The sequence below is a fragment of the Sturnus vulgaris genome, chromosome 26 (genome assembly GCF_052056855.1).
Source record: "Sturnus vulgaris isolate bStuVul1 chromosome 26, bStuVul1.hap1, whole genome shotgun sequence".
Lineage (NCBI taxonomy): Eukaryota > Metazoa > Chordata > Aves > Passeriformes > Sturnidae > Sturnus > Sturnus vulgaris.
This window is the reverse complement of record NC_142268.1, coordinates 45,375-66,304: the sequence shown is the minus strand read 5'-3', so window position 1 is coordinate 66,304 and position 20,930 is coordinate 45,375. Positions and strand designations below refer to the sequence as shown.

The 20,930-nt window shown below is 48.2% G+C and overlaps 2 long non-coding RNA genes across 5 annotated transcripts; one reads left to right on the top strand and one right to left on the bottom strand.

Moving 5' to 3' along the window:
* Nucleotides 1-3,413: 3,413 nt before the first annotated feature.
* LOC148221169 (uncharacterized) lies at nucleotides 3,414-10,199 on the top strand. 2 transcript variants are annotated; one of them, XR_015808488.1, is made up of 5 exons: nucleotides 3,414-3,758; nucleotides 4,420-6,914; nucleotides 7,323-7,419; nucleotides 7,556-7,692; nucleotides 9,382-10,199. It is a non-coding gene; the product is annotated as an uncharacterized LOC148221169 (long non-coding RNA). The 2 variants fall into 2 exon arrangements; XR_015808487.1 differs by having other exon boundaries at nucleotides 3,416-3,758; nucleotides 9,669-10,199.
* LOC148221168 (uncharacterized) lies at nucleotides 7,806-13,770 on the bottom strand. Of its 3 annotated transcripts, none has more exons than XR_015808489.1 (3): nucleotides 13,307-13,770; nucleotides 9,640-13,119; nucleotides 7,806-8,066 (listed from the first exon to the last, which is right to left on the bottom strand). It is a non-coding gene; the product is annotated as an uncharacterized LOC148221168 (long non-coding RNA). The 3 variants fall into 3 exon arrangements; XR_015808491.1 differs by lacking the exon at nucleotides 13,307-13,770 and having other exon boundaries at nucleotides 9,640-9,794; nucleotides 11,810-13,300; XR_015808490.1 differs by lacking the exon at nucleotides 13,307-13,770 and having other exon boundaries at nucleotides 7,807-8,066; nucleotides 9,640-12,344; nucleotides 12,993-13,300.
* Nucleotides 13,771-20,930: the final 7,160 nt, after the last annotated feature.

Below are 20,930 nucleotides of genomic sequence, written 5' to 3'. Positions count from 1 at the left end.
TTCCCGTTCCCTACGGAGGGGGAGGGTGTGGAGACTGGGGGCTCCGACGTGGTTTGGGGCACCCCAAGGTCCCTGGGAAAGGGAGCCGGGCTGCGCTGGAGGAGCAGGTGAGTCGGGCATGGGGGGGGGGGGGGGGGGGGGGTCATGCTGGGTGCCAGAACATTGACAGGGAGGGGTGGGTGTAGAATGCATGAAAAACAGAAGAAAAACAGAACCATAAAAAATAGCTAAATATAGTCTAAAAGGAATGTTTAAATGCTTTTTATTTGGGTAGAGGCACGGTTTTTATAGCTAATATAAAAATAAAATATAAAGAATAGAAATAGATTGGTATACATGTAAAATATAATGAAATATAAGTAGCAAATATCTATGAAAAATCTAGTGTATAACAGAAATAATGCAAATATAAGAATATGTATAAATATAAAATAGAGCTATGAGAATGGTAATAAGAATGGGGTAAAACATCAGTGAGAAATGGAAAAAAACCACATGAAAAATGGTGGGAAAATCAGTGAGAAATGGAGAAAAATCAGTGAAAAACGGGGGGGGGAATCTTTGAAAAATGGGGAAAAAAATCAGTGAGAAATGGGGGAAAAAAAATCCATGAAAAATGGGGGAATAAATCAGTGAGAAACGGGGAAAAGTGGGGGAAAAAATAATTGAGAAATGGGGAAAAAATCAGTGAGAAATGGGGGAAAAGTCGATGAAAAATGGGGGAATATTCAGTGAGAAATGGGGGGGGGGGGGGAATCAGTGAGAAATGGGGAAAAAATCCATGGAAAACAGGGAAACAATCCATGGGCAATGGCGGGAACAGAGCGAGCTGTTGTCGCTCGTGCTGTGGTGGCCGATGCTGTGGGGAAAAAATAAGTGAAAAATGGGGGCAATAATCAGTGATAAATGGGGAGAAAATCAGTGATTAATGGGCGGAAAAATGAATGAAAAATGGAAGGAAAAATTCAGAGAGAAATGGGGGCAAATATCAGTGATAAATGGGGAAAAAAATCAGTGATTAATGGGGGGAAAAATGAATGGAAAATGGGGGGAAAATTCAGAGAGAAATGGGGGCAAAAATCAGTGAGCAATGGGGGGGAAAATCGGGAAATATCCATGGAAAAATGGGGGGAAAAAATCAGTGAGAAATGGGGGAAAAAATCAGTGAGAAATGGGGGAAACATCATGGTGAAATGGGGAAAAAAAATCTTTGATAAATTGGGGAAACAAATCATTGAGAAATGGGGGGAAAAAATCAGTGAGAAATGGGGAAAATATGGGAAAAAATCCACGAAAATTGCGGGAAAAAATGCATGAAAAATTGGGGAAAAATCAGTAAGAAATGGGGGGAAAAATCCATGAAAAATGGCGGGAAAAATCAGATCGGCGATCGATAGCTAATGCGTGCCTATGGATTAGATCGGCGATCGATTGATCACGACTACCGATCGATTATATCGGCGTTCGATTGCTAATGCCTGCCGATCGATTAGATCGGCGATCGATTGATCGCGCCTGCCGATCGATTAGATCGGCGATCGATTGGTAATGCCTGCCGATCGATTAGATCGGCGATCGATTGATCGCGCCTGCCGATCGATTAGATCAGCGATCGATTGCTAATGCCTGCCGATCGATTAGATCGGCGATCGATTGATCGCGCCTGCCGATCGATTAGATCGGCGATCGATTGCTAATGCCTGCCGATCGATTAGATCGGCGATCGATTGATCGCGCCTGCCGATCGATTAGATCGGCGCTCGATTGCTAATGCCTGCCGATCGATTGCTAATGCCTGCCGATCGATTCGATCGGCGATCGATTGCCAATGCCTGCCGATCGATTAGATCGGCGATCGATTGCTAATGCCTGCCGATCGATTAGATCGGCGATCGATTGCCAATGCCTGCCGATCGATTACATCGGCGATCGATTGCTAATGCCTGCCGATCGATTAGATCGGCGATCGATTGATCGCGCCTGCCGATCGATTATATCGGCGATCGATTGCTAATGCCTGCCGATCGATTAGATCGGCGATCGATTCATCGCGCCTTCCGATCGATTATATCGGCGTTCGATTGCTAATGCCTGCCGATCGATTATATCGGCGTTCGATTGCTAATGCCTGCCGATCGATTAGATCTGCGATCGATTGCTAATGCCTGCCGATCGATTAGATCGGCGATCGATTGATCGTGCCTGCCGATCGATTATATCGGCGGTCGATTGATCGTGCCTGCCGATCGATTCGATCGGCGATCGATTGCCAATGCCTGCCGATCGATTATATCGGCGATCGATTGATCGCGCCTGCCGATCGATTATATCGGCGATCGAGTGATCGCGCCTGCCGATCGATTAGATCGGCGATCGATTGCTAATGCCTGCCGATCGATTATATCGGCGATCGATTGCCAATGCCTGCCGATCGATTAGATCGGCGATCGATTGATCGTGCCTGCCAATCGATTATATCGGCGATCGATTGCCAATGCCTGCCGATCGATTATATCGGCGATCGATTGATCGCGCCTGCCGATCGATTGATCGTGCCTGCCGATCGATTATATCGGCGATCGATTGCCAATGCCTGCCGATCGATTAGATCGGCGATCGATTGATCGTGCCTGCCAATCGATTATATCGGCGTTCGATTGCTAATGCCTGCCGATCGATTATATCGGCGATCGATTGATCGCGCCTGCCGATCGATTAGATCGGCGATCGATTGATCGTGCCTGCCGATCGATTATATCGGCGATCGATTGCTCATGCCAGCCGATCGATTGCTAATGCACACTATTTGCACACTCCTTGCACACCCTTTGCACTCATACAGAGGCAGGAGGTTTCTCAGTTCTGGTCGGGGTTTTTTGGGGCGTTCATTCCGGGGGATTTCCTCAAGGATTGGGACACTCCTTGATCCCATCCTTTGCCTGTCTCCCAAGCGCCACCCTGTGGGCAGAGCGCGGTACTGCGCGCCTGCCTCTCCCAAGATGGCGGCTCGGGTGTCGCGCCCCCGACCTTCTAACTCTGGCTGCAAAAGGAGGGTGGCACAGCAAGGAGCCCGCTCGCTCTAGTGGGATGCCTGCGCACGACGCCGACACCGATCCCACGGGTGCGATTTTCGGCGGCGTTTCCAATCGTGCGGACATCTCCTTCAGCCCGCTTCGGCCCGGGGAAGAGGGGCGGGGCCGCCAGCGATGGTGCCGGCGCAGCCCGGGCAGGCTCGGGGCGGAGCCGGGGCTTGGCGAGGCGGGGCACGGAGGTCCCGGGGACGGGACCGGGCGGGGCCGGGGCGGTGCGTTAGGGGCGGTCCCCAGTGGTCCCAGGCGGCACCGGGGGCGGGGCCGGGTGATCCCGGAGCGGTACCGAGCTGTGCTGGGGACGGTGCTGCAGGGGCGGTGCCGGGCCCGCCTCAGGGTGATTGAATGCCCAGAAATCGCCTCCTCTGCCCCGTGCTCACACTGAGCTGCGGGCTGCAGCGTGCTGTCGGAGCTCCGCACACAGCACGGATTTGGGCTTCCCCTCCTCTCAAACCCTCTCCCCCTTCTTCCTCCTCCTCATCTTCCTCTTTGTCCTCTGTCACTGCTGAGGCTCTGGAAAGAACTGAAATTCTGCAGGGAGACATGTCCTCTCGTGGCCCCAGGGACTGCCTCGGCACGGGCCAGGAGCGCCTCCGGCCCCTGCCTTCTCCTGCTTGAAAAGATCACCTGGAGCCCGAGCTCGGGGGGGTGAAATCAGCTGAAATCCAGGTAACTCTGTCAAGTGCCCCCAGGGACATCGGCGGGGCTGGGGAATGAGGGTTTGAAACAGCAAATTCTTTGGAATATACACCTGTCCCTGTGCCGATGCTGCTGAGCTTCCTGCCACAGTATATCCCCACTCCATGAGGCGCTGTGAGGTTATGGCAGTGGGAATTGAGCAGGGAATTCGGGGCTATGGGCATAATTCACGGGAGCTAGCAAAGCTGACAGCCAACCCCAAATCGGGGCACAGCACAGAGAACAATCTGTGTGCTGCCCTGTCAGCTCAAGCCCCTGGGCTGGGAAGTATTGGGAGTTAAATGTATGGAATTACACAAATCACAGCAACTGGCATCACCCAGAGGGACAAACCAAGTCCCAAACAATTCCTCCCCAGTCCACTCTGGGAAAAACACCCTGTGCTTGCCAGGAGCTCTGACCCTGCTTTTCCTACCAGCTCCTGAGCAGTGTCAGGGCCACCACGACGCCTTTAAAATCCAGATAAACCCCAAATCCTACACAGTGATTAATCCAAAGAAAGTACTGAATTGTTGTCATTAAAAGCTCAAAACTCATTAAGAATTCTATGACAACAGTGTAATGGACTCCCAGGAACCTCATGAATTCTCTCAGTTTCATTTTTGTGTATTTTTACTCCCTCATTTGGCAGCTTGTAAAACTTATCCTGGAATTCAGAGGTCAAGCAGGATCGACTTTGGATTGACCTTCACCTCTGTTCCCACTTTGTGCAAACACAACTGGTGCCCAGGTGGGTGAACTCATCACCTCAGCTTTTCATTCCAGAGTATCCCCTCCTTATTTCCCTGTAGATGAACTCAGATCCACTCCTCACCTCCACTGGTCATCCAAGCGTTCATTCTGTTCCCCACAGGCCCTGGTGGCCCCGGGGAGCTCCCTTGGCCTTTCTCCTGCCCCTCTGCAGCCCGAGGTCGCTACACAAACAGTTCTTGTGTCCCCTCTAAATGACCCCGGGTTTTCTGCTCAATGAATGGCATGACCCGTGCCCACTGCTCATGATTCACCCAACCAAAATCAAGAGCAAATGTTGCTTGGGCTTTAAGAACTTGAAATAACTCTGAAGCAAAAGAAATCACCTTTTTCTTCTGGTTTTTATTTTTATTTTTTCATTTAAGATGCTGGACTTGCCTCTGTGGATGTGTGCTGAGCTCTCACTGCAGGGGACTGTCAGGCCTGAATGGCTGTGAGTTCGTGTTCTTCTCAGTAGGGAATCAGAAATTATTCTTAGACCATAGAATTGTTTTCTGAAACCTTTCCCCTTTCCTCTTTGTGCCTTTGAATTTTTCAGCTGTTCCCTGTTGTCACTTCCCCTGCCTGACTTCTGTGCAGCTCCTAGCTGGGAAAAACTGGGAAAACTTAGGGGGTACAGAGGTGGAATTTTTGGCTGGATTTTTCTAACATTTCTAATTTTGCTGAACTTATTTCCCCAGTGAGAAGAGCACGAACTCACAGCCATGCAGGCCTGACAGTCACTGCGGGAAATCTGACACAGTATTAATAAGTAACCTTTCCTGAGAGCAGTCACCACCCCAGTCCTCCAGCCTTGTCAAATGTTTGCAATGAATGGACCCAAGTTCTAATCCTTAATCTAAATTTATGTCAGCTTTTGTTAGAAAGATACCGGACAGTAAATCATACAAGAGAATTTAAAAATTGCACAAAGAATAACAGGCCCAGACCAAACCCAACCGCCCCCATCAGTGCTCCACCCCAATTTTGGGAGAAACAGTGATACAGTTTATAAATACTCTCCTTCCACACTATTCAGTCCTTCACCGCACATCCCCAGAGAGGAGTCCCTCAGACCTTGCTCCCCTGAACACCAGGAGAGCTGGAGTTTCACCCAGATCCCACATTCCCATGGCAGTTAATCCCAGCAGGGAGGCAAAGAGGAACCCTGCATCCTCTGACATAGCCCACAGCACGGGCAGCACCAGGAGCCCTCCAGGCTCAGACCTCTGGTGCTGAAGCCTCTGGGCTTTGGCTGATCAAACACCACAGCTCTTGGCAAAGATGGCAGGAGAGTCGTGATTCTTCCTGTCCTAAAAGAGAGGAGGAAAAGAAAATTAAGTCGACTGCAGAAGGATTCCAGCTCTCACACTTCTGGGGGGGGGGAGAGGGAGGGGGAAGTGATTTGCCTAATTTCCACTGAAATCAGAGGTAAATGGTTCTAATCTGTATCCTTGGAAATCTGCAATTAGATATTTCGTCAACACTGGATTTAGTCTATTAAAAGCTGTACATTTTTCCCTCAACCATACTTTATGCATACTAGAGAAATAAATTTGCACGTTTTCTGGCTTTTCTGACATTTCCTGGCTTTTTAATCCTAGTCTTTGCCTTCTGAAAAGCATTAATTGACTCAATTTTCACTCATGACAAATCCACCTGGTTTTTAAAATATGAGATTTTACATTCATAGCGACAGAATTTTCATTGACATTTAAACTTGACTGAAAAATGTGCATGATTTCTACTGTGTTACCCTGAATGAGAACTCTATCTGTCAATTTAAATAACTTTCACTCTTTTCTTATTCATCATACAGCTTTTATCCCTTCAGATACCTTTGCTTTCTATCTATATTGTACAGCAAACCTCCACAACTTTAACTTTTCCATCTTTTCTGAGACATGTTTTCTTGTATTTCAATTACCAGTGGCCTGGCGTTTCATTTGCTCTGGCTTTCTTTGTGACTTTTGTTACCTTATTTAGCCCACGAAAACACCCACAGGGAATATAACCACAGCAGCTTATCAGAGCTGTAAAATTGAGGCTACATTTCTGATGTGCAATATGCTCTTGCAGTACCTTCACGAGGGCATTCTGCATACAGCAGGAGAATATTTACTGATGTACTAGTGCAATAATGACCCACCTGCCTCTGCTCCTCTCTGGGGCACTTTCTGTCTGTAGGGATTGGAATTAACGACAGTCTCTCTGTGCTGCCTGATGTCAGAGCTGAGAAAGGTGTCGAGGATATATAAGAGTCGTGAGACTTGCCAGAAAGGAAGAGGGAGAAGGATACTCCAGAGCCAGATGCAAGCGTGGAATTGTTGCATGCACACTTCCTGCTAACCAAGAGGGCTTGCTGGCTTCTCCAGTTAGATCTGTGACCACAAAAAGGTAAATACTTTGCCTTTTTTCTTACTTTCCCTGCAGTGTAAAAGATGCGCCTTTAGAAAAGCACTATATCCCCTATTATTAATCAAGAGCATTTTTTCAGGAAAAGACTAAGACAGCTTTAAAGTAAACTGCACTGGGGACCAGAATTTGAGACTGGGATATGTCAGGAAACGCAAATCAGAGATAAGGGATAGGATTGAAACTACTGGATGGAAAATGAGCATTTACTGCTGAGAGCTATATTTCTGAAACTGAATTGTGTCACTAAACTTGAAGGGATCATTTTTCTCACTCTAGCCCGTGAAAAAGACTAATTGCTCTTGATTTAGGACAGAATGGGCATCGGTGATAGGATGTGCTGAAGAGTATTTGGGTTAGCTTTCAGTTTTGAATCACTGTTCTTTTCAGAAAGTTTGGAAGGGAAGATGCACAACCTGAAGTTGTCAGTTTTCTTCATTGCACTTTCTGTCACTCTGAGCTGTTTGGAAGCTACACCTATTGAGGGGTGAGTGACAAATAATCATGTTTATTTCTTTTTAGGGAAAAAGGTGTTCAGATTATTGCATGAGTTGCTTTTGCTTTCATGTCTTAAATAATATAAAAATAGAGTTATTCAAGCTCACTGTTTTATTGTTGTTCAGAGATTACTGTCTCTGGCTGATGATCTATCTCATGGTACTTCCAAGAGACAAGGATGGATGTTGCCTGTAATGTCACACAATACACTCTCAGGACTCAGTGAGGAAATGCCAGAACAACCAGCAGCAAAGACAAAAAGGTATTGATTTTCCTTGTTTCTTCCAGCCATATCAGACTGAATCATGAAGCAAACTTTGTTCCAGTGATATCCTGCTATTTGAGAGACTTTGCTTCTGCTTTTTTTCCCTCAGGAAAAAAAAAAAAAAGATATTAAAATATCCTTCTACTAAACAGAGCTTTCCTATAAGCATAAAGATCAGCTTTTCTGTAACAAAAAGATCAAAGCATTTAGGGTCGAAAGTGAAATCCAGGGACTTTGTTTCAAATCATTTGATCATTTTACGATTATAAACTTTCTTAAATTAAAGAGGCTGCAAACTCTACATTACCTTGTGAAGAAAGGTGCATTTTGCAAGCGCCTTCCTTTTTAAAAAGTTCATCAGATTTCCAAGCCTGGAGGGGAAAGAAAAGAAAACATACCCTTCTTAATAATACTGCAGCTCTACTGGAATGGAATTATTTTATGGTAAAAATGCTTTCAGTAATTAAGCAATTTTAAAATCACATAATTAAATATTAATCATAGGAAGAAGGAAAAGAAGAAATTGATTCTGAGAGAATTTCACTTGTCTGAAATATATTGTTATTTATAAATTCAATTTCAGGACCTCTGTGAGAACCAGTTGCTATTTGAACCTTGTGTGGTAAGGACTTGAATAAAACCAAAAGAAATATCCATGAAAGTCAATGGGAGGTTATATAAAGCCCTATGCAACAATTTTCTTGTAATGCAATTACACATTTAAAATATTAATTGCTTAAGAACTGCTGCCTATCTACTAATCAAGAACCTGTATAAGACAGACATTCCTTTCATAGCTGCCTTTCCTCTGGTATTATTAGATCAATACAAATAACTTCAAAAGGTTATATGACATTTTAGATGATAGATTTAATAATCAGTAAGCAAAGGAACACATTGGTAACTGCTCAGAGTTTGAAACTGGGATATAGCTGCTCTTCACAGTAAATTTTAGCCACAAAGTGATATCTAATTCATGCCATATCAGCATGAAGAAGTCCAAGAAAATATGCAACAACTCAGTAGGCAATCTCTGCGAGCAAGTATTTCTGTTTGAAGGAAGAACACAGTAATCTAAGAAACAAGTCTGAAAACCCAAGCTAACCATTACATTGCAATTTAAAAAAAACCCTCGTGCTACATAGGTTTTACGTGGAGTTCTGTAAATGATCTGTCGGTTCAGATCATAAAATGTTATTTCTAGATACGGATCCTTCCTCGGACACTCTTTAAAGTATCATTCAGCAAAGGATTTTCTCTCACCACAACAGAACTTTCAATTTGCTGGTGTTTCAAAAGAGATGTGGCAGGTTTTTTTTTTTAGATGAAACCTCTGTTTAGTCAGAGCTAAGTGGGAGAGAGACAGAGCAAAAGACCGTCCTAAGTGATTCTGCAGTTGGCAGAAGCTGGCAATGCCTGCTACTTCTCATGATATGTGGTGCAGATGGGAGAAAGAGTCTTTGGGTTTAATCCACTTGCTGTGGACTGGAATATTACCACTCACTTCAGTGAGAGCAGGATGTAATTCTGTGAAAACATGAGAACTGAATAAATGTTAGTGATCATCATTATGTTAGTAATCCTCATGATATCAGCAAGAGCTCTAAATAGATTTAGAAGTTCAGCTGAAAGTTAAACATTTAATCATTGCTTTCACTTTGTGTCTCACCTATACTATCATTACAGGTTTTCTAGATGTCATAAACTGCTGTGCAGGATATCAATAAAAACGACATATGACAGTTCATGTCTCTGCATTTGAATAACCTCCATCATTAAAACTGATAATAGCACCCAGCACAAGGATTTTTTTCAGGAACAAAGTAGGTGGTGGGAAGATTCTAATGTTCCTGTATTTGTGCACATATTAAAAGAACTCCCACATTAGCAGAGCTCAAATGACTATGAGAAGTGGCACACTCGATGGCTCATTGTTTGACTTACTGCTGGCTGTCTTTGTTTCACCTTGGCAGTCACCAGCTGGAGAAGAGGAGATGCAACACGGCCACGTGTGTGACGCAGCGCTTGGCCGATTTCCTGGTGCGCTCCAGCGGCAGCGCCGGGGCCCTTTACCCGCCCACCAACGTGGGCTCCAACACCTATGGAAAGAGGGACAGAGAGCCCCAGAGCCACGCACAGCTTTAGGCTCTGGAGATGGCTGCTGACACTAGAAGCTCAGTTTTTATTGTATCAACAACCTCTCGGTCATTTATTACTTGTACAGTCTTACCAGTGCCTTGTTTTCTCTGTGTGTGTGGGGGGGTATGTGATTTATGTTCATCATTCCACCATGCATGTACAATGACATGCATAGGCTATTCTTCCAACCCCATTAAGAACTCCAGAAATCTGCTTGTTAAAATCCTTTGTAAAAATCTGTCACGATAATAAATGGAAAAGTAATGGCAACAATGTTATTATTATTATTATTATTATTATTATTATTATTATTATTATTATTATTATTATTATTATTATTATTATTAAAAGGATGAAAAAGATAACCCATGATGTGTATGTCTTTATAGTCACAGTCTGGTAAGAGAAAGAAACCGCCTTAATTAAAGAACAATAAATATCAGAATGCTAGCAAAAGTTATGTCCTAATGAAAGTAAAACAGAAGAATCTTCTGTTTTTTAAACATCTACAGCATCTTGTCTGGTACAGTTGAAGGAACAACTAGATGAGAAAAGATGCTGCATTGTGCACCATAATCAGACAATTATGCAGTTAACTGATTGGCCTGTTTCCACTATAACATACAGCAAGCAAGGAAACGTGGTCTTGCAGCACAGACTTCTGTGCCTACTGAGCAGGGGATTTTAAGGATTTGCAGTTCTTATGTTAAGATGATATCAGTAAAATGTAAGCATAATAAGTATAATAATATATGTAAGTATAATAAATATCAATAAGAGATAGCTCTGATACAATCTAGGAGAAACTCCCATCCTTGGGTATTCCTTTCCTTAACTACAGTAACAAAGGGAAGAGAAAAAACAATGAGTAGCTCAAGAACCAAAACACATCATAGAAACTCAGTAATTTTTTCCACTGGCATACTTAAATTGCTACCAAAATCCAGGGGAAATATTTCAGAGATGGGCAGACCTTAATGAGAATCTGACGGCATTATTTTCTCCTATCTCAGCCCAGAATCAGGGCAGGCTTAAAAACCTTTAAGTTCCTTTAAATTTTAAGCAAATTTTCATAGAGGTGAGCTGTTTCATTTCACAGAAATGGCTGTTTTGTCCACACTTCCTCAGTGAAGGGTTCACTGTTGTCCGAAAAACATTATTGTCCAATTACGAAAAACATTCAGCAGAACCTTAGTTCTGGAGAGGCAAATGAAAGTTCAATAACTGCCTTCAGTTGGTTTGTTTCCATTACAAAGTATACCTCGAAATAGAAACATTTTTGCTAATTTAATGTTAAATGGCATATTCACATCATTTCACACACAAAAAAATGCATGGGAATAAAAAGTACAGGATTCCTCCTGTAAAAAGTGTTATTAATTACTCTCTTTATTGAGGGAAGTTTCAACCTTCATTAAAGTTCTAATGGATATTAATTCTGAATTTTATTGAGAAAACCGTTTATATGCCATTGAACTAATACTTCTGCCAGCTTGAAATGCCTTCCATTCCAGTTACTTTTGAGTTACGCTGCACACACACTGTGCGTTTAATTTGTTTTTAATTTAGAATATTTATTTCATTTATTAACATTTCAGAAAACAAATGAGAGAGAGGACAGCTTTCAAGTGTCTCTGCGAGATTGTTTGTACAGAGCAGTAACCAAGTGGAGCCTTCCCTGTGGGTAGCTGCTGATCTCTAGGCTGATCCCAGCCCGGAATATGAGCCACGCTTTATGCACCAGATTTTGTTTTTTCAGCTACCATTTGACAAACACTAACAAAGCACAGGCTGTCCATGCACAGGACCAGTGAAACTGGGTACATTATTTTCTGCCTCACACACTCTCGAATCTGGTGGATTGGATACCAGCATCTATTTCACACAATCAAACTATTCCACAAATACTGAAAAATCTAACTCGGTTCCTAAGTCAGTGAAACCACCAAGAGAGAAAAGAGGGGGACCATCTCACCTGTCTTTAGCTCCTCTTTGTCTAACCAGTTGTCAGCGCTCTCCTGCTATTTGGTGGAGGAAGACTACTTCCAATTCATCCCAGCTTAGACACCTATTTTAGGATGGGATTAATCACGCCTGAAGTGCCTCTATTTCTTCGCTGATGATAGAGAGTGTCTAGACAATTAGCTGAAAATGAGCACTTAGAATTAAGATAACTAGAGTTAGTTGACAGGAATCTCATCTGCATTTGGTATGAACCGTTCAAACTAAAATCAAAGAGAAAAAGATTTGGTAAAAAAACCCCACACCACCAGCACCTCAGACTCCAAATCAACTTTCATTCTGAGCTACGTTAGTTAATTCATCAGCCAGAGCATCTTGAGAAACTTCCTTCAGTGAGATTTGTTCCCGCCCGTACTCCCTTGAGAAGACAGCTCTGCTCCCTCCCTCCTGCTGTTGCTGCACTTGGCCTCTCAGAGACGAAGCATCTAGCCATAGTAAGGCTGGATACAAGCACAGTCCAGGGCTAAATGAGCCAGGAAAAGAATGGACTGTAATGGAAAAAAGAAAATAAATACATTTATTTAATAATGAATTAATTACTAATAAGCATTTAAGCATTACTTCATCAGCTCTGCAAACAGCATGGCCAGAATTTTCTGTGCATTTTTAAAAATCCCACTATGTATTTCTAGGCTTCTTCAGGGATGTAAATATTACTTGAGAATCGAGCCTTAGATAGATTGGATTCTTTTTCAATTCATCTGGCTTCCCTACACCTTTCAGAGAATATGCAAGGAAACAAAAAATACAAAAGAGGAAAATTAAGAATACAGACAATGTGATAAACATGGCATTATTCCCCTTAAAAAACCGAAGATACTAAACCTCTGCTTTTTAGCATGTAAGTAACGAAGTCACACACGCCGCATATCAGGCAATGTTTAAATACAAAGCCAGTCCTAAAAAAGTCCAAGTGCACAAGCATAAAATAAAGCAGGAATATTTTGTCTAAGGATATATCGCTCAGTATTACCCATTAGCATTCCTTGTTTAACCTTTTATTGCATCTACTTATGTTAGTCACTTATAGACTCTTTAAATCTCTGTTGTTTCCCCCCACTTTCTACACAAGGCTTTTACTTTTTAATGCATTAAAGGCTATTGTTGCAGCCACAGAACACTCCCATTGCACTTACCTATGCCCGATATGCAACAAATAGAAGTAAGAAAGCCTTCTCCTGCTGATATGACCGCTGCTCTTCCGGCCCTGCAGCCTCTCACCCCTACACCCTTCTAGAAACTCATGGCTGCTATCTTGCTGTGCTGCATCAAGAACAAATATGTTATTGAAATATAGAAATCATTGCCACCTGGAATAGGGTTCTGCAGTTGCTACTGCCCGAGGAATGAAAGGAAAACAGAGGTGGCCACACTGGCTGCACACTTGAATGCAATTACACAGCTGAATTCATGCACAAGTAAAATATAACCCGAAGGAAAGAAAAAATACCGGTTTTCTAGTGAAGCACAGAACAGCATCAATTTCCACAAACGAGGCTCAGTCCGAGTAAGAGCTGCAGCCCCACACTGCCTGGGGGGTTCTTCACTCCTTCCACACCCCAGTCCCCTCTCTCCAGCAGAGCAGCAACATCCAAGCTCGGTGTTCCAGCTGCTCATGTCTCTTTCAAAGAAAACTTAGCAATAAAAGCAGCTGTGAGTCAGGAAGACAGCCGAGTTTGCCCTTGAAAGGAGGTGGTCACACACAGTGAAAGACAAAATGCACAGAGAGCTCCTAAGGAAAAAAGGCAGCGACCACGTCTTTTCCCTGGGCTCTGCAGGGGAGGGGCTGTGCCGGCAATGTCCCTCCTGTGCCAAGTGTCACGATCCAAAAAAAAACCAACCCCAAATTATGGATTAGGATTATTGATTAGCAGGAGCGTGACCAGAGCCCCGGCAGGACGGCAGCGCAGCGCCGCCTGGCGGCGGAGCAGGAGAGCAGCGCCGGACCCCGTGCCAGTGTCGGTATCGCCGTGTCCCCTGCTGGCCGCGGCCATGCCGGTCCCGATGCCGCCCACGCCCCCCCGCGCGGCACCGGGTCCGCCCTCCGACCGACTTCGTCGCGTCTCCGCCGTCGCTGTCCCTCCCGCCCCGAACTTCGGCGCCGCGGCCCGCCTCTTGGCATCATCTCGTCAACGCCCCACGGCGTCTCGCCCCCCCGCGGGACCCGAGCGTCCCCCGGGTCACCCGTCCGCAACACCGACGCCCACCGCCGCGTCAGCCGGCCGGCCCACCCCCCCGCGGGACCTCGACAGCACATCCCCGCAGATCATAACGCCGGCGAGCAGAACTTCATGCGGGCCGCCATATTTGTCCGGTATCACGTGACCGGACGGGCGCCGCCATATTTACTGTTAGGGGCGGTCCCTGGCGGCCCGGCGGGGGCGGAGAGTGGGGAGGAGGCGGGGACAGTGGGCGGGGACACGGTGACGGCACTGATGGGGGTGGAGCCGAACGTGGCGGGAATGGGGGGTTCTGATAGGCGGGCCGGAACTGCCTCGGGCTCTGATTGGCTGGCCTGGCCGGCCCTTCCACATAAATAGCGTGTGCTGCAGCGGGTCGGGCACTGCGGAGGCGGCGGCGGAAGAGGTAAGGGCGGGGTCTTGGGGGACGGCGGGGGCCGAGCGGCGTCGCGCGGCGGGGCGTGGCGGGCCGGCGTCGCGCGGCGGGGCGGGGCCGAGAGGCGTCACGCGGCGGGGCGGAGCGCGGGGGGGGCGGCGGTCCGGGACAGCGCGCGGCCGCAGCGTTCCGGGGGTCCGCGGCGGGGCCGAGCGGCGTCGCGCGGCGGGGCGTGGCGGGCCGGCGTCGCGCGGCGGGGCGGGGCCGAGCGGCGTCGCGCGGCGGGGCGGGGCCGAGCGGCGTCGCGCGGCGGGGCGGGGCCGAGCGGCGACGCGCGGCGGGGCGTGGCGGGCCGGCGTCGCGCGGCGGGGCGGGGCCGAGCGGCGTCACGCGGCGGGGCGGAGCGCGGGGGGGGCGGCGGTCCGGGACAGCGCGCGGCCGCAGCGTTCCGGGGGTCCGCGGCGGGGCCGAGCGGCGACGCGCGGCGGGGCGTGGCGGGCCGGCGTCGCGCGGCGGGGCGGGGCCGAGCGGCGTCGCGCGGCGGGGCGGGGCCGAGCGGCGACGCGCGGCAGGGCGTGGCGGGCCGGCGTCGCGCGGCGGGGCGGGGCCGAGCGGCGTCACGCGGCGGGGCGGAGCGCGGGGGGGGCGGCGGTCCGGGACAGCGCGCGGCCGCAGCGTTCCGGGGGTCCGCGGCGGCGGCGAGTGGGGAGGCGACGGGCGGGGACGCCGTAACGGGACTGATGGGGGTGGAGCCGAGCGTGGCGGGAATGGGGGGTTCTGATAGGCGGGCCGGAACTGCCTCGGGCTCTGATTGGCTGGCCTGGCCATAAATAGCGTGTATTTCGCAGGGTCGGGGCACTGCGGAGGCAGCGGCGGAAGAGGTAAGGGCGGGATCTGAGGGGGGCGGGCGGCGGTTAGGGGTGGCGCCGGGGCCCGGCCGGCGCGGCGCGGGGCACGGGGTGGGTCGGCGGGCAGGCCCGAGCGGAGCTGCGGGGCGTGGTGGTGGGGGGGGGGGCGGGGCCCAGGGGGAGGTGGCGGGGCCGGCCCGGGCGGCGCGGGGGGGGGGGGGGGGCGGCGCGGGGGGGGGGGGGGGGGCGGCTACTGGGTCTGGGGGACTGGTTGCTCCTAGTGAGGGCAATTTATATGGTTTCAAGTATTGGGAATAAAGGTGCTTTTTTATGTTTTTCTTATCTCTAAGCTTTATATGATTTAATCGCGTTTTCTTCTTTCTTAGACTGAAACTGAGAGGCTGGAGCTGAGGAAGCAGAGCTGGAGAAATACGGTAAGGTTTGAAAACATAACTGCTTTGGGGCTGTGTTAGGGCATATGGAGGCACGATGGTATGTGTGTGGCTGGATATTAAATCACTAAGGGATATGAAAGGGAGTCTAGAGATGTTAATGGGGTAAGGATTCTCAGACTGTGGCTGAAATATGAGTTCAGGAGGTGCTCAAACCACAGAGAGGTAGAGGTAAAAAAAAATATCCTGCCGTGGAAAGCAGAAAGACCATTACATGGCACAGCCGGAGCAATGTGGATCCAGAAGCGAAGCAGAAGAACTGGCAGTTGAATAAAGCTTGTGGTTTGAAAAAGAGCTGAAATCACAGGGGCTGGGGCAAAAGGGGTGTCTGAAATGATTGACTCTGAAGTTGCTCGTGCCGGGTTAGAAGGGATGGAGGTGAAATCGCCGTAGGAGCGGGATACGGACTGGGGCAGGCTTCGAGGCTCTGGGGCGGGAGGTGAATTGGTGCGGGGCTGGAGCCAAGACACAGATGCTGTGCATTGAAGGTGGAGAAGATTGCTCTTGCAGAGATGGAGAAAGGCTCAGGTGAAGTCAGAAGAGCAGAGCTGGCAGTTGAATAAAGCTTGTGGTTTGAAAAAGAGCTGAAATCACAGGGGCTGGGCTAAAAGGGGTGTCTGAAATGATTGACTCTGAAATCGCTCGTGCCGGGTTAGAAGGGATGGAGGTGAAATCGCCGTAGGAGCGGGATACGGACTGGGGCAGGCTTCGAGGCTCTGGGGCGGGAGGTGAATTGGTGCGGGGCTGGAGCCAAGACACAGATGCTGTGCATTGAAGGTGGAGAAGATTGCTCTTGCAGAGATGGAGAAAGGCTCAGGTGAAGTCAGAAGAGCAGAGCTGGCAGTTGAATAAAGCTTGTGGTTTGAAAAAGAGCTGAAATCACAGGGGCTGGGGCAAAAGGGGTGTCTGAAATGATTGACTCTGAAGTTGCTCGTGCCGGGTTAGAAGGGATGGAGGTGAAATCGCCGTAGGAGCGGGATACGGACTGGGGCAGGCTTCGAGGCTCTGGGGCGGGAGGTGAATTGGTGCGGGGCTGGAGCCAAGACACAGATGCTGTGCATTGAAGGTGGAGAAGATTGCTCTTGCAGAGATGGAGAAAGGCTCAGGTGAAGTCAGAAGAGCAGAGCTGGCAGTTGAATAAAGCTTGTGGTTTGAAAAAGAGCTGAAATCACAGGGGCTGGGCTAAAAGGGGTGTCTGAAATGATTGACTCTGAAATCGCTCGTGCCGGGTTAGAAGGGATGGAGGTGAAATCGCCGTAGGAGCGGGATACGGACTGGGGCAGGCTTCGAGGCTCTGGGGCGGGAGGTGAATTGGTGCGGGGCTGGAGCCAAGACACAGATGCTGTGCATTGAAGGTGGAGAAGATTGCTCTTGCAGAGATGGAGAAAGGCTCAGGTGAAGTCAGAAGAGCAGAGCTGGCAGTTGAATAAAGCTTGTGGTTTGAAAAAGAGCTGAAATCACAGGGGCTGGGGCAAAAGGGGTGTCTGAAATGATTGACTCTGAAATCGCTCGTGCCGGGTTAGAAGGGATGGAGGTGAAATCGCCGTAGGAGCGGGATACGGACTGGGGCAGGCTTCGAGGCTCTGGGGCGGGAGGTGAATTGGTGCGGGGCTGGAGCCAAGACACAGATGCTGTGCATTGAAGGTGGAGAAGATTGCTCTTGCAGAGATGGAGAAAGGCTCAGGTGAAGTCAGAAGAGCAGAGCTGGCAGTTGAATAAAGCTTGTGGTTTGAAAAAGAGCTGAAATCACAGGGGCTGGGGCAAAAGGGGTGTCTGAAATTATTGACTCTGAAGTTGCTCGTGCCGGGTTTGAAGCCGTTATCGGGGTAGACGCCATAGGGGTGCCATCGAGACGGGGCGATCCATGCGCCAAGATTGGCACAGGTCCGGGCTGTTGAAGGTGGGTCTGGGTCGCGTGCCAGCGCATGGAACGGGGACACGAAGGGCCATAATAGGAGGGGGACCGTAGGGCCGGAGGTGAAATATCCGTGGGAGCGGGATACGTACCGGGGCATGCTTCGAGGCTCTGGGGCGGGGGCTGAATTGGTGCAGGGCTGGAGCCAAGACACAGATGCTGTGCATTGAAGGTGGAGAAGATTGCTCTTGCAGAGATGGAGAAAGGCTCAGGTGAAGTCAGAAGAGCAGAGCTGGCAGTTGAATAAAGCTTGTGGTTTGAAAAAGAGCTGAAATCACAGGGGCTGGGGCAAAAGGGGTGTCTGAAATTATTGACTCTGAAATCGCTTGTGCCGGGTTTAGAAGCCGTTATCGGGGTAGACGCTGTAGGGGTGTCATCCAGATGGGGAGATCTGTGTGCCGAAATTGGTGCAGGCGTGGGGTATTGGAGGTGGGTCTGGGTCAGGGGCATGGGGGCTAGGGGGCCGGAGGGGACCAGAGGCCAGACAGTCAGTGCGTTAGGGGGCCTGGGCATCCTAGGGCAAGGTGGCTCACAGGTCAGCAGGGCCAGGTGGTCATGGGGCCTTGCGGCCATGGGACTTGGGGGCTAGGGGGACAGTGGACCCATGGGCCAGGGGTTCAGAGGCCAGGGGCCTAATGGATCATGGGAGCTGGGGGGATGAGGTGCCCAGGTTAGGTTTTGGGGTTGGACTTAGACTTGGGCTTAGTCTACGTCTTGGGGTTGGGGTAAGGGGTAAAGGTTAGGGTTGGGGTTATAGTTGGGTATGGGTAAGGGTACAGGTTAGTGTTAGGGTACGGGTTAGGGTACGGGTACGGCTTAGGGTACCGGTGAGCGTTAGTGTACGGGTTAGGGTATGGTTTAGGGTTAGCGTACGGGTTAGGGTATGGGTAGAGGGTAGGGTTAGGGTTAGGTTTAGGGTTAGGATTTGTGTTAGGGTTAGGGATATTTGGGTTACGGTTAGGGTTAGTTCGGTTAGGGTTAGGGTTATGGTTAGTGGGTTTAGGGTAAGGGTTAGGGTTATTTGGGTTAAGGTTAGGGTTAGTGTTAGGGTTAGTTGGGTTAGGGTTAGGGTTATTTGGTTTAGGGTTAGGTTTAGGGTCAGGGTTAGGGTTAGGGTTATTTGGGCGAGGGTTAGGGTTAGGTTTAGGTTTAGGGTTAGCTGGGTTAGGGTTATGGTTAGGGTTATTTTGGTAAAGGTTAGGCTTAGGGCTAGTGTTAGGGCTAGTTGGTTTAGAGTTAGGGTTATTTGGGTTAGGGTTAGGTTTAGGGTCTGGATCAGGGTTAGGGTTATTTGGGCTAGGGTTAGGGTTAGGTTTAGGTTTAGGTTTAGTTCGGTTATGGTTAGGGTTATTTTGGTAAAGGGTAGGCTTAGGGTTAGGGTTATTTGGTTTAGGGTTAGGTTTAGGGTCAGGGTTAGGGTTAGATTTATTTGGGCTAGGGTTAGGGTTAGGGTTTGTGTTATGGTTAGAGTTAGTTAGTTTAGGGTTGGGTTATGGTTATTTGGGTTAGTGTTAGGGCCATTTCTGTTAGGGTTAGGGTTAGTTGCGTTGTGGGTAGGGTTAGTTGGTTATGGTTAGGGTTATTTCGGTTAGTGTTAGGGTTACTTGGGTTAGGGTTAGGGTTAGGCATAGGGTTATGGTTAGTTGGGTTAGAGTTATGGTTAGGGTTATTTTGGTAAAGGTTAGGCTTATGGTTAGTGTTAGGGCTAGTTGGGTTAGGGTTAGGGTTATTTGGTTTAGGGTTAGGTTTAAGGTCAGGGTTAGGGTTAGGGTTATTTGGGCTAGGGTTAGGGTTAGGGTTAGGGTTAGGGTTATGGTTAGTTGGGTTAGGGTTATGGTTAGGGTTATTTTGGTAATGGTTAGGCTTAGGGTTAGTGTTAGGGTTAGTTGGGTTAGGGTTAGGGTTATTTGGTTTAGGGTTAGGTTTAGGGTCAGGGTTACTGTTAGGGTTAGGGTTATTTGGGCAAGGGTTAGGGTTAGGGTTATTTGGGCTAGGGTTAGGGTTAGGGTTATAGTTAGGTCTATGGTTAGTTAGGGTTATGGTTAGGGTTATTTTGGTAAAGGTTAGGCTTATGGTTAGTGATAGGGCTAGTTGGTTTAGGGTTAGGGTTAGGGTTATTTGGTTTAGGGTTAGGTTCAGGGTTAGGGTTAGGGTTAGGGTTATTTGGGCTAGGGTTAGGGTTAGGGTTAGGGTTATGGTTAGTTGGGTTAGGGTTATGGTTAGGGTTATTTTGGTAAAGGTTAGGCTTATGGTTAGTGTTAGGGCTAGTTGGTTTAGGGTTAGGGTTATTTGGTTTAGGGTTAGGTTTAGGGTCAGGGTTAGGGTTAGGGTTATTTGGGCTAGGGTTAGGGTTAGGGTTAGGGTTAGTTGGGTTTGGGTAATGGTTAGGGTTATTTTGGTAAAGGTTAGGCTTATGGTTAGTGTTAGGGCTAGTTGGTTTAGGGTTAGGGTTAGGGTTATTTGGTTTAGGGTTAGGTTTAGGGTCAGGGTTAGGGTTAGGGTTAGGGTTAGTGTTATGGTTAGTTGGGTTAGGGTTATGGTTAGGGTTATTTTGGTAAAGGTTAGGGTTAGGGTTAGTGTTAGGGCTAGTTGGTTTAGGGTTAGGGTTAGGGTTATTTGGTTTAGGGTTACGTTTAGGGTCAGGGTTAGGGTTAGGGTTAGGGTTATTTGGGCTAGGGTTAGGGTTAGGGTTAGGGTTATGGTTAGTTGGGTTAGGGTTATGGTTAGGGTTATTTTGGTAAAGGTTAGGCTTATGGTTAGTGATAGGGCTAGTTGGTTTAGGGTTAGGGTTAAGGTTATTTGGTTTAGGGTCAGGTTTAGGGTCAGGGTTAGGGTTAGGGTTAGGGTTATTTGGGCTAGGGTTAGGGTTAGGGTTAGGGTTATGGTTAGTTGGGTTAGGGTTATGGTTAGGGTTATTTTGGTAAAGGTTAGGCTTATGGTTAGTGTTAGGGCTAGTTGGTTTAGGGTTAGGGTTAGGGTTATTTGGTTTAGGGTTAGGTTTAGGGTCAGGGTTAGGGTTAGAGTTAGGGTTATTTGGGCTAGGGTTAGGGTTAGGGTTAGGGTTATGGTTAGTTGGGTTTGGGTTATGGTTAGGGTTATTTTGGTAAAGGTTAGGCTTATGGTTAGTGTTAGGGCTAGTTGGTTTAGGGTTAGGGTTAGGGTTATTTGGTTTAGGGTTAGGTTTAGGGTTAGGGTTAGGGTTAGGGTTATTTGGGCTAGGCTAAGGGTTAGGGTTATGGTTATTTGGGTTTGGGTTATGGTTAGGGTTATTTTGGTAAAGGTTAGGCTTATGGTTAGTGTTAG